This window comes from Rana temporaria, chromosome 2 (genome assembly GCF_905171775.1).
Source record: "Rana temporaria chromosome 2, aRanTem1.1, whole genome shotgun sequence".
NCBI lineage: Eukaryota > Metazoa > Chordata > Amphibia > Anura > Ranidae > Rana > Rana temporaria.
The window spans coordinates 193,999,246-194,012,107 of record NC_053490.1 but is presented as its reverse complement, the minus strand read 5'-3'; positions in this window follow the sequence as shown (position 1 = coordinate 194,012,107).

Genomic DNA, 12,862 nt, shown 5'->3' with positions numbered 1-12,862 from the left:
GTGTGTTCTAACTGTGGGGGGAGGGGACTGACTATAGGAGATATTTTTAAGAAATTTCAGCTCCCCTATGTACTAATATAGCTTTAAATTACTTATTTTCCAGAAATTAAAAAGCTTCTGATTTATTCTACACGGCCATTACAGTGTCCAGTTTGTTGTAAAAAAAAGTCTCCATTGCTTCTCCATAACTTCCTGGACAGGCCTAGGACACACTTAAGCCCTTCCTTGCCCCCTAGTTGTTAACCCCTTCCCTGCCAGTGTAATTTACACAGTAATCAGTGCATTTTTATAGCACTGATCGCTGTATAAATGACAATGGCCCCAAAATAGCATCAAAAGTGCCCAATGTGTCCACCATAATGTTGCAGTCATGATAAAAATCGCAGATCGCCGCAATTACTTATAAAAAAATAATAATAAAAATGCCATAAAACTATACCCTATTTGGTAGACGCTATAACTTTTGCGCAAACCAATCAATATACGCAATTACAATTTTTTTTTTACCAAAAATATGTAGAAGAATACATATTGGCTTAAACTGAAAAAAATAAACAATTTTGTATCTTTTTTGGGGATATTTATTATAGCAACAAGTAAAAAATATTGCTTTTTTTTCCAAATATTTTTTTTTTTCATTAAATTGTATTGTACTTCAATGGAAGATATCCAGAATTTGTTTAGTTAGCTATAGACTGCTCAAAGGTAATATAAAAACAAAGTCAAAGGGAATTTGACAAGTGAATATTGCATAGTGTATTTATGAGATTGCAGGCCACACAACCCCCACTAAATGAATAAAGAAATATATCAAACACACAGCAATTGGCATGAATAATGGCCGCTACACTTTTATTGGTTTGAATTAGATTTTTCAAATGACATCCAATAGAAATGAAACACATTTGAATAGTAAACATTGCAAAAAAGCTCAGTCATAGGACTCAAATTACTTTTATTTAACAGAACAATGCCCCCCCTTGATACAAGAGTGACATACTTACAAAGTGTCCGCAACAAGCTGGGCGGGTGGAGGAGCAATTCCCAGTGTCCAGCCAACAGCAATAAGCCAAGTGGGTTGTTGCCTTTTATACTGGTCCAAAGAGTTCTGGAAGATTCTTCAAAGGTCACATGCTGATTTGAACCACTCAGGTGTTACCTGTACATATAAGCTTCTAAAAATGTAAAGGGTCAGCAACACTTTTATTAACTTTAAACATGAAGCAATTTAAAGTGACATGGATAGAGGGGGGACAGCGGCTCCAAGCCCATGCAAGCAGACACAGATAAATTGTGTAACCTAATGCCATTCTTGGGGGGAACTAATATGATCCTTCTTTGAAATCACACTACTGTCAAACTGTGTGTAGACAAACAATTATCTATTTGTACACTATATGTGACGTTTAAGGCAGATATACTCTATGTGTCTATGGGTCCTGAAGCACAAGAACACATGAATGAGGTATTATTCGATCAAGCCTGGAGAAGTGGCAATTTCTATGCTTCCATGTTATAAATGTTGTGATTCAGTGCCACTAATGTGATGGTATAGCAATCCATCGATAACACAGCAATCAGACCAGAATCAATGATTCAGTGTTACTAGAGCAAGTGATGTCATCTTAACAAAATGGTGCCATAAGAGCTTGGATACCATTCTTTGGGTTCTCCCTAAACCCAACCTATCTCTTTGAAAGAGCAATGGATTGAGGGGGCAGGTTCCTCAAAGGAAGCCTTGCATTTGGCATCCTTTTGTATTGCACATTATCCATACACTACTGGCCAGCTATACTGTTGTAATATATTTGTTTATTGCTGAATTTATGACTGCTCAGATTGATTTATTTCTGTAAATTTTCATCTAATCTTAAGTGTCAATCTATAATTTTTTGATTAACAAAAAAAATGAGTACTGTCCGTGATACTTTTTTTTGCACTAATACGGCTACAATCACGTCAAGTTTGATTAACAAAAAGTTGTATATGTTGTGCAGTGGTACATGAATAGCAGAAAATAGGGGATGTAATTCTGTAACGATATGGACTGCCAGCAGAAAGCACCGTATCTTTCAGTGTTTCTAGACATCGCTTGTCCGTTTGGTAATTAGTCTAACCAGTGACTTCATATTTGTGTGGCCAACAAAGTGAATTAAGGGACATACAGTTCTCCTTCAGATTGTTGCTTTGTACCCATGTATCCATAGATTCTTTAACCTTCGGTCAAAAAAATTAGAACTTGCTTTAAAATTGAACCGATGGACGCCTAACTGATAAGTTCAAAACCGATCGTTAGCATGCAAAAGCATCGGTTAAAAACCCGCGCATGCTCAGAATCAAGTCGACGCATGCTTGGAAGCATTGAACTCCGTTTTTTTCAGCACGTCGTTGTGTTTTACGTCACCGCGTTCTGACACGATCGGTTTTTTAACCGATGGTGTGTAGGCGCGACGGACCATCAGTCAGGTTCATCGGTTAACCTTCGGACCGTTCTCATTGGATGGACCGATCGTGTATATGCGGCCTAAGACTACACATCCGAAGGATCTTTGCTGTAACATGAAGATTGCTGGGCTTTGCTATAAAGGGAGTGGAAAGCCTGTGCAGAGATCACTTTCTCCTGGGGCTGACGCAACACGGACCTCTCTTTGCAACAGGGAGAGAGGTCTTGGCCTACCACGCGGAGTCTTACTTCCAACGTGAGGCCTAGGAGGGTCTAGCTCTGTTATTTGCTGGTGGCATCCTGTAGCCAACATGTCACTTGGATTGCCTGCCTGTAGGTGGGGGTGTGTGTGGCAAGCTTCACTTCGGAAGACCGAGACAGCAGATCCACTGCACTAGTGACGCTACACGGGTTCCTGTCCAGAAGACAATCGGAGCGATTTGGTCGTTGGCGAGAGGGCAAATTGCTCGACCTTTATCTATTCATTGCCATTATTACAGAGACACTTTGCACAGACATCTTTACCCCAAGAACACTTTACTGCATTGCTTGAACGCTGTGTTCAGATGTCTTTAGATCTTCACCACCAGGAATCTATTGCTGTCATTATACCCAATAGCTGACAAAGAACATAAGGGGGTAGATCCACGTACAACGGCGCATTAGTGCGCCAGGTGTAGCGTATCTAAGATACACTACGCCACTGTAACTTACTTTTTTTGTTTTGAATCCTCAACAAATTTGCGCCGTAAGTGACGGCGGCGTAGTGTATCTCTTGCGGCGTAAGGGCGCGGAATTCAAATGGATGTAATGGGGGCGTGTTTTAATGCAAATACGTCGTGACCCGACGTAAACAACGTTTTTTTTAACTGCACATGCGCCGTCCCTGGGGGTATCCCAGTGCGCATGCTCGAAATTTGACCGGAAGAAGCCAATGCTTACGACTGTGACGTCATTCTACGCAAAGTCCTATTCGCGAACGACTTATGCAAACGATGTAAAAAATTCAAAATTGTACGCGGGAACGACGGCCATACTTAACATTGAGTACGCCACCATATAGCACCTTTAACTATACGCCGGAAAAAGCCGAACGAAAACGACATAAAAAAATGCGCCGGGCCGACGTACGTTCGTGGGTCGCCGTAACTAGCTAATTTGCATACTCAACGCGGATTTTGATGGGAACGCCACCTAGCGGCCGCCGAAAAATTGCAGCTTAGATCCAACGGCATACTAAGACGTATGCCTGTCAGATCGATCCCAGATGCCGTTGTATCTTGTTTTGTGGATACAAAACAAAGATATGACGCGGGAAATTTTAAATTACGCCGGCGTATCAATAGATACGCCGGCGTAATCCTTTTGTGGATCTGCCCAACGATCTGCAATGCGGAACTCTGTTGCCATTACTTATAGGAAGGCCCCTATATTACTCTCTGTAGACCCGCTCCCTTCATTAGGATAGCATAGGCTGGCTAGATTACATCTTTCTCAGTGTGGCAGCATAAGTCATTTACTGAAACATCCACTAGGAGGTGACCTCTGATCAAAAGGGAGTGCATATATATGTATATAATATTGTTGTTGCTAAACCAATGTCTTGTGTCTTTGAGAGAAATTTGTTTGCTAAGTTTGCTTTGTTATCTCGGCTCAGCAGATTTATTACCTCTGTCTTTGAAATAACTTTACTTTGTTTGGTTCAAGTAAAATATTTCAGCACCTAATTGTACTGAGTTGTTTGATTATTGCCACACAGTACTACAAGGATGTCTGAACCCAGAGTGTCAGGTGGGTTGGAAGGTTCACTTGGTCATGGTCATGCATATGAGCAGGTAATTCTCAGCAGTCCCCTAGGGGACCATGCTACACTTCTAAGAAAATTCTTGATGTGTAATGAATTCCCTAACAAGCTATTGCTGAAAATGAAACAGGCTAGGTGGTAATTCCATGTGGAAAGGTGGCATTCCGTGTGAGCTCTTAACACATTCATCAGGTGAATCACAAAGAAATCTTTAAGGCCAAAAAAGATCATTGTTCGAATATCATCGCAAATGCCCTGAACCGCACCCGCAAACTTTTTAATTTAGTCGCTCAGTCCATGAACCCAGTCTGCCTAGAGGCCCCAAATTTCGAATCACAAGAATTTTGCAACGAATTATCGGATTATTTCATTAACAAAATTGACAAAATCCGTGAAATTATTCAGCAAATTAGAACCTTCATCGACCCCCCCTTTAAATCAAAAAGCTAATATCCACACAAATATGCCGCAATCAACTAATTTCACTTTAAAGCCCATCTCCATCGATGCCACTAAAAATATCATCAGCACTCTGCGAGATAGCACAGTGCCTAATGATATCATCCCCACCAAATTGCTGAAAGAATGTGCCGATATTGTGGCACCAGCTATCACGGATCTCATAAACCAGTCATTCAAGGAAGGCATGGTGCCAACCTTACTGAAACAAGGCATAATCAAACCAATTTAAAAAAAAACACCCTTGACCCCAAAGACCCAAACCATCGTCGACCCATAACAGGCCTAAATGTCTTCTCCAAGATAACAGCTACAACATCACTTAGACATCCATAAATTACTTGTTCCATTTCAATCGGGTTTCCGTCCTGGTCACGGAACAGAAACAGCACTACTCAAAATATGGGATGACGCTCTCGAAGCAGCAGACGAAGGAGAATCTTGTCTTCAGGTACTGTTGAACCTAAGCGCAGCATTTGATACTGTAGACTATAAATTATTACTGACTCGCCTAGCTGAAGTAGCTAGAGTCGAGGATTCGGATTTACCCTGGTTCTCCTCCTTCTTGGAAAACCGATCACAAATAGTGAAACTAGGTCCTTTCACTTCTGTCATGCGGAGTCCCTCAGGGATCCCCTTTGTCGCCTGTATTGTTCAATATCTATCTTCGTCCTCTTTTTTAAATCATCAGTAACCAGAAGTTACTCTACCACTCCTACGCGGATGACACGCAACTAAATTTTTGCATCTGCAACAATAAGGATCAATATCTCGGACTAGAGAAATGCCTTACTTTGATAGAAAATTGGATGACAAAGAGTTACCTTAAACTCAACGGCTCAAAAACAGAACTTCTCCTGTTTCACGCCAACCGAAAGAGATCTCCCGCACCAACATGGACACCGCCACCCATTCTGGGACAAATCATCACCCCTAGCACCAAAGTCAAAAGTCTCTGAGTCATTTTTGACACCCACATGACAATGGATGCACAAATAGGGTCAGTAGTCAGCGGATCCCACCATCTGCTGCGCCTACTACGTAGACTCGTTCCCTTTATCCCGAAAGAAGACATAGCAGTCGTTCAAAATACGTCCGCTCGACTCGTGACTGGGAAAAAAACATGGGAATCAATCTCGCCTTCACTGAGATCCCTTCATTGGTTGCCAGTAAAAGACAGAATTACTTTCAAGGCACTCTGTCTAACGCATAAGTGTGTTCAAGGAAATGCCCCCCAATACCTATGCAAAAAATGTCACAACCCCAATCGCGTTCTCCGATCCTCCGACCAAAATCTACTCCAGATACCCAAAGCCAGATACAAGTCAAAAGGAGAACGAAGATTTGCAGTCCAAGGACCTAGACTATGGAAAGCTCTACCAACCAGCATCCGAATGGAGGTGAATCACCTGGCCTTCAGAAAAAACTCAAAACCCATCTTTTCTGAAGGCAAAAGGACAGTAGGGAACGGATACTAAGCGCCCAGAGGCGATTCAGTTTGCATGTGTTGCGCTATATAAGTTTCTCACTCACTCACTAAGCAACATAATAATATGTAAACAATATGAAGCTGAGTGCCTTTTAAAAGTAATCAAATATCCATATATGTACAACCAATATAAAGGTTATGCACATTCTCTTTTGATGCTAAGGCTGTACAAGGAAAATCTTCTTTATTAAAAAGAGTCACCAAACTTTAAACTTATACATTGCTCTTCACACAGCCCTGTTACAAAGGTCTAATACTGTTCTGGTGAAAATATTTTTCAAAGAGTTTACAATGATCCCTGTGCTGATATACATGCATTCTAGATTTTAAAATATTATTCATATTAATTTTTGAACTTTTCATAAGAGAGTACAAGAGAACCTCAGTTTATTCTTGGCCATCATACTTTACTGTATTGCTCTTGGTAAATTGCTATAGCTAAAGAATTTTCATTTTTCTGCAATACATATGAATCAGAATCCAGGGAGCTTGCTAACTTATTGAATATATTTTACAATCCAAGAATACTATAAAGTCTAAATATAGTGACGCTGATTCAAGTTTATTTTTAAAGAAATTGAATAACCTACATATTAACATTTTACAGAATATTGGAATGGAGAAAGCAGAACAGAATACTTGTGCCTTCTACTTGAAAACCCTAACTATATTGGTTACATTTAGAGAGAAATACTCACGAAAAATTATACATAAATTATAAAAATATATAAATAAACTTAAAATCACTTTTATTGCAGTTTTTGTTAACAAAAAACCTCATCAAAATGTTGGATCAGTTCCTCATCCAATGTAGTAAATAGAGAATGGCCTATGGCACTAGTGAATGTGATTATTAGCTTCAGCTACTCATTAGAGTTTGAAGAGGGTATCCCTCAAAGGGTTTTTAGGTCACATTTTGAAGAGGCTTGTTTACTGCTTTCATTCTTCACAAATACATGCACACTTAAACGGATTCTTTAGATTTTTCCATCATTTTTCTTTTGTTTTTGTTTAGCTATGTATGGGATGTGATTGGCTTGTTGTCAATTACTTTATCAATATGTATTGATGGTTTAAAAACCTGCTCTTCTGTACTATTTGTAACTAGATCAGTATGTTATGCTGGTGATAAAAAATAGCAGCAGTATTTTGGGCAAAGGAACTAGGTATAAAAGAAAAATTGTTGTACTCTTGGACCTTGGCCTAACCTCTAATCTAACACCTACACATATCACTAAAGCTAAACCTAAACCCTCAACCAATCTTGCTTTTTGACTCAAGGTACGTTTTTGAATTAAGGATTCATACTTGAATATGTTTTTTTTTTAGAGTTTAGAGTCCCTTTAAGACTAATAGTAATTAATCCTTACTTTGCAATTGTTTATCTTCTTTTTACTGTTTGTAATTAATAATAGATTTTGTAAATCTTGAAAGTAACTTGGAAAATGCCATCTTCAGCTCAGTGTTTTTATTTTGGCGTTCTATGGGGTTTTAGTGTATATAAAACACAGGATGTAGGAATAATTAGATTTTAAACAAACTAATAGTTTGCCCCTGCTGTAAATGACAGATGTGGAAATGATGCAAATGTGACTTTACACGTGGTGCTTCCCAGGAAAAGTATTGTCTAGCAGTCATTTATAAACCCTTAGGCTGGTCTTTTGGAAGCTGATTGCCCTTTTTAACTACATTGCAAGATTTTATCTGCTTTAGCTATTTATGTCCTAAAGTTATGTAACACCTGCAGTGCTTTTACTTATTTATGATGTAGTTTACTGATTAAAGGGAACAGACCTTTTCTTTATCTCACCCGTATTAATGAACTCTAGCAGGTTTTCAAATCTTGCATTTTCAGTCTGTAAAATTATTCCTCCATCCATATATACTACACTGCCTGCACTGAGTATAGAGTCTGCACTGAATATTTAGTCTACATTAAGTGCAGAGAATATATATATATATATATATATATATATATATAAATATATATATATATATATATATATATATATATATATATATATATATATATATATATATTAGACTGTATATATATATATATATATATATATATATATATATATATATATATATATATATATATAATACACTGCCTGCATGCCACTAACTAACCTGCCTACCTAATCTAGCTTAATTTATCTCTATCCACACACTATACACGTCCACTATGAAAGTAGCCTTATATACTATGGGGCGTGACCTTAGTCCCCCTGCCTTTGGCCAGTTATGGCTCTCATAGCAGAACGCACTGTGATTGGCCAAAGCATGCAGGTCAGGTGCATGCTTTGGTCAATCATCAGACGTCAATACACTGCAATTTCACAGTGCAATATAGGGTGTTTCTGCGGCACTCAAATTTCCCACGAATGCCCCATATGTTTGGTTTGCTTGCGAGCAAACTTACATAGGCTCATCTCTACATTACACTGGAATGAAAACACTTCCATTTGTATATATATATAATTTTTTGTAAAGGGTGCCAGAGTTGCTCGAAAGGGAGGTGGGGCCACAAGGATTGAGGGGGGTTTTAAACTGGAGTTGTTTGGCTTTATCTCTAAATAACATTTTCCATGGCCAACTTAATATTGTTGTTTCTCTGCCTCAAGTGAAATGTACAATACAATTAGAGCACAGCAAATTAAAAATATTTAGCTGTACCTATCTACATTCAAATGATTGTCTATCTATCTATCTATCTATCTATCTATCTATCTATCTATCTATCTATCTATCTATCTATCTATCTATCTATCTATCTATCTATCGTCTATAACACATTTTTATTTTTATTCCTTTGCAACATAGATTTATAAACATGTTGTGTGCTTTGCTGATGTATTACACACTGAACTCATTGGCCCAGATTCAAGAAGCTATTGCGCCCGCGCAACCATAGGTTGCGCGGCGCAATAGCTGTTTTGCTCCCGCGTAGCGAATGCCCCTGATTCAGGAACATCGCTACGCGGACTGCAGCCTAGGATATGACAGGCATAAGCCTCCTTATGCATTCATATCTCAGGCTGCATTCTTGCGTTGTCCGCTAGGGGGCGCGGCCATTGTGATCGGCGTATAGTATGCAAATTGCATACTACCACCGATTCACAAAAGTTGCGCGGGCCCTGCGCACGCAAGGTACGGAGTTTCCGTACGGCGACTTTAGCGCAAGGTTGCTCCTGCTAATAGCAGGGGCAGCCAATGCTAAAGTATAGCCACCCTTCCCGCTTGTGAAATTTAAATTTCACGTCGTTTACGTAAGTGATTCGTGAATGGCGCTGGACGCCATTCACGTTCACTTAGAAGCAAATGACGTCCTTGCGACGTCATTTGCCGCAATGCACGTCGGGAAAGTTTCCCGACGGAGCATGCGCTGTTTGCTCGGCGCGGGAGCGCGCCTAATTTAAATGATTCCCGCCCCCGGCGGGATCATTTACATTAGGCGCCCTTACGCCAGGGGCTAATTAGCATAGCGCCCGCGCAAATTTACGGAGCTACTGCTCCGTGAATCGCGGGCAAATCGAAATATTTGCGTGGGCGCAGAGCAAAAATCGTTGCCCTTTGCCCACGCAAATATTGCGCGGATCTACCTGAATCTGGGCCATTGTTCACATGGCCTGATTGGAAATTAGCCCTCCTATGTTACACCCCTTGTTACTATAAAAGCACAGTTGTAAAATTAAAGTAGAAATTTAGCCAACACCTAACAAACGCTAAACCTACTCGCAGCCACATTTTAAAACAAATCTATCTAGCCCTGTAAAGAAGAAATTGCTGTGCTTACCTCTTCTGCAGCTGCTCCTGTCCGGTCCCATGCTGAGCTGTCAGCGGCAGCTTCAGTGTTTAGTAGGGATGTGCAGGAGAGGCAGCCGACAACAGAAGCCCCATAGTAAGTCTACGGGTGACATCACTTCCCTGACATTTCCCAGCCATTGTCAGTTCTCTCCTGCACACAGCATCCGCTGCTGGAGACCAGACCAGATCGGCTTTAGGAATGGTATGTATAGCAATTTTTGTTTGGATTAGTTTTGGGTGAACTTTTACTTCAATGTGATACTTACATAAGCATGTATCTAAAAAACTTAAATTGTGCCGAATAAACAGAACAGTGACTTGGAAAGATGCTGAGGGTATTTTTGGGTCTGTTCCCTATTGCAGTAGTTAATATTAATTTGGAACCACTACTCAATATGAGGATAGGAGATGCCTATCTATAAAATTTCCAGAACAACTATTAAACGAATTACATGGCATTCCGCATATTCCACTATACTAAAAAAGCTGACAAGTAGCCAAAGTAGCAAATACAATAATAAAACATACAATAGGGATGGTTCACTGTCTTTTTTTTGCTGCTATTTGAAAATGAGTGAGTGCATTCTTATGCCTGGGAGAAAAAAAAACAACAGTTATTTATATGTGAAAGAAACTAAATACCATGATCTTTAGAGTCATGATGTTGCTTTTATATTTTCTCATACAAAAACGATCTATTTAGAACCTTACTTGTAACAGAAATATCTTTCCAGCAATGCTCTGAAAATAGATATCTAGCTCCAAATGCCCATTTATAGGCAGCTTTGGAATTTTCTGAGTCATCTTGACTTGTATGTTTATGCCCAAATACCTGAGAGAATGTGCAAAGTGGTTATTTGTGACTAACTAGTTATATTTGCAAAGCATTTTTTTAATAAATCAACACATTTTTCAAAGAATACATTTTACTATGCCTTCCTCCTCCATATGCTAATTTTGATATGTAGTAGAATATCACAGAATATAAATAATTTGAAACACCATATATACTATTGTTATTCTAATTGCTGTATTTGTTGATAATGATAAAGCAGCACATAGATATATCTTGGGGAAAGGGTTAAACACGGGCTAGCTGTAAACTAGTTGCACAGTATTGAAAATAATCAAATCTCCACACAATATTCTATATCCAGTAACTAATTCATATGAGACATCACAGAAATAGTCTCAACTACCTCTGGGACCCATAAGCCTCACCCTGGGTAACCCTTATAAAGTAGGCCATACACTAATAATTTTTTAAGTCAACCTCATGGCTAAATGTAATATCCAACAGCACAGGTGGATGAATCCCCTGTTTGGACTAGTGTATTTGTAAAACTACTGCCAGTGGCTGTCAGCATACATTGGACACTGTGAAATAGTGATTGTAGTTGATTGGCTGCAGTCACTGTTGGTCCAGGAACTGACCACCCCGCTCCTTTGATTTTTGGATCTAGGTATGTTGGGTGGTAGGGTGGCTGGTTCATCAGGAATTAAACACAATTTGATCAGTACATGGACAGCTTCAGAGGCCTAATAAACTCAAATGAAACAGAGTGCCAAACAGAGCTGAATAACTTTAAAGAAAATTGAATTATGTCTACTGAGGGCTACACCTACTTAACCCCTTGAATACTAGCCTGCCATTCCCCTTCATTAAATAAATGTTTTCAGTTTTAAGTGCTGTGATACTTTGACTAAAAAAATAATTCAGTCATGCAATACTGTACCCAAAGACATGTTATGTAATTTTTCAAGACAGATAGAGCTTTCTATAGTGATATTTAATGACTACTAGGTTATTAAATAGATTACTAAAAAAAGAAAAAAAGATCACATTTTGAAAGAAAAATTTCTATTATAGAAACATATCAAATAAAAATATCAGGACAATGTGAAACCCCAAAATTACCCCTTATTTAAAATTAGATGCTCTAAGGTTTCATTGTTTTGCCTCAATGTTTTGGAAATTCAGGTGGATAATACAGGGAGCTTGATAATGGTACATTAGGTCATGCAAAGGGGGAGGTAGAGGTGAAGAAGTTAATGAACTGGACACATACAGTGGTAAGATGAAAGGGTTAATGTACAGAAGTGTAGGATAAGGTAGGTAAAATATTATACAGATCACTTACAGAGACAGGGTAGAGCGCAAACATGTCTGTGTGTGTGTGTGGGGGGGGGGGGGTAAAGAGTTAAAAAGCAATTTTACAGTTAGCAAAAATGAATGTCGGGATCTGCAGTTGCTGAATTCATTCCTTTCCCATTCAAAAATTACTAATATTTCCACTCTTTCCTCTGTTGTCAGAGGAGGGATTAGTGATGTAAACAGTACCATGTTTACATTTGTGATCATGGTGATTGCTCATCACAGCAATCATATGGTACAGAGCTCATATTGGCTTGGTATACTGTATCTGTGATGAGTGATATGAACATTAACAGGGGAAATGGGCACTTGTGGGTAATTTTGCTGCTTGGAAACAAGGCTGGGTAAATAATAGTCCACCACTCTGCTATTCAAAAACTCACAATGGTGGTGTAGTGATTAAAGTCCAGACAACATTTTTAGGTGGGGAAGAATTACATCTTTTGAAACTTCTCAAGTCTATGATACCAAGAAGCACTTTGACCCCCTCTTACTGTCCCTGTCATGTCTGTATAAGAAATGTCGGGTAGGAGTCATCACTAGAATAGTATGGCACAAACAGCAATACAAACATTATCAGATATCCTAAACCCTTCCTCAGTTTATTAAAACATGTTATTTTATTTGTGGCTTTATTGATCTGACAGGAAGTGAGAGTAAAGCTCTCCCATTCTATTAAAAAAATAAATAAAAAAAAAAATA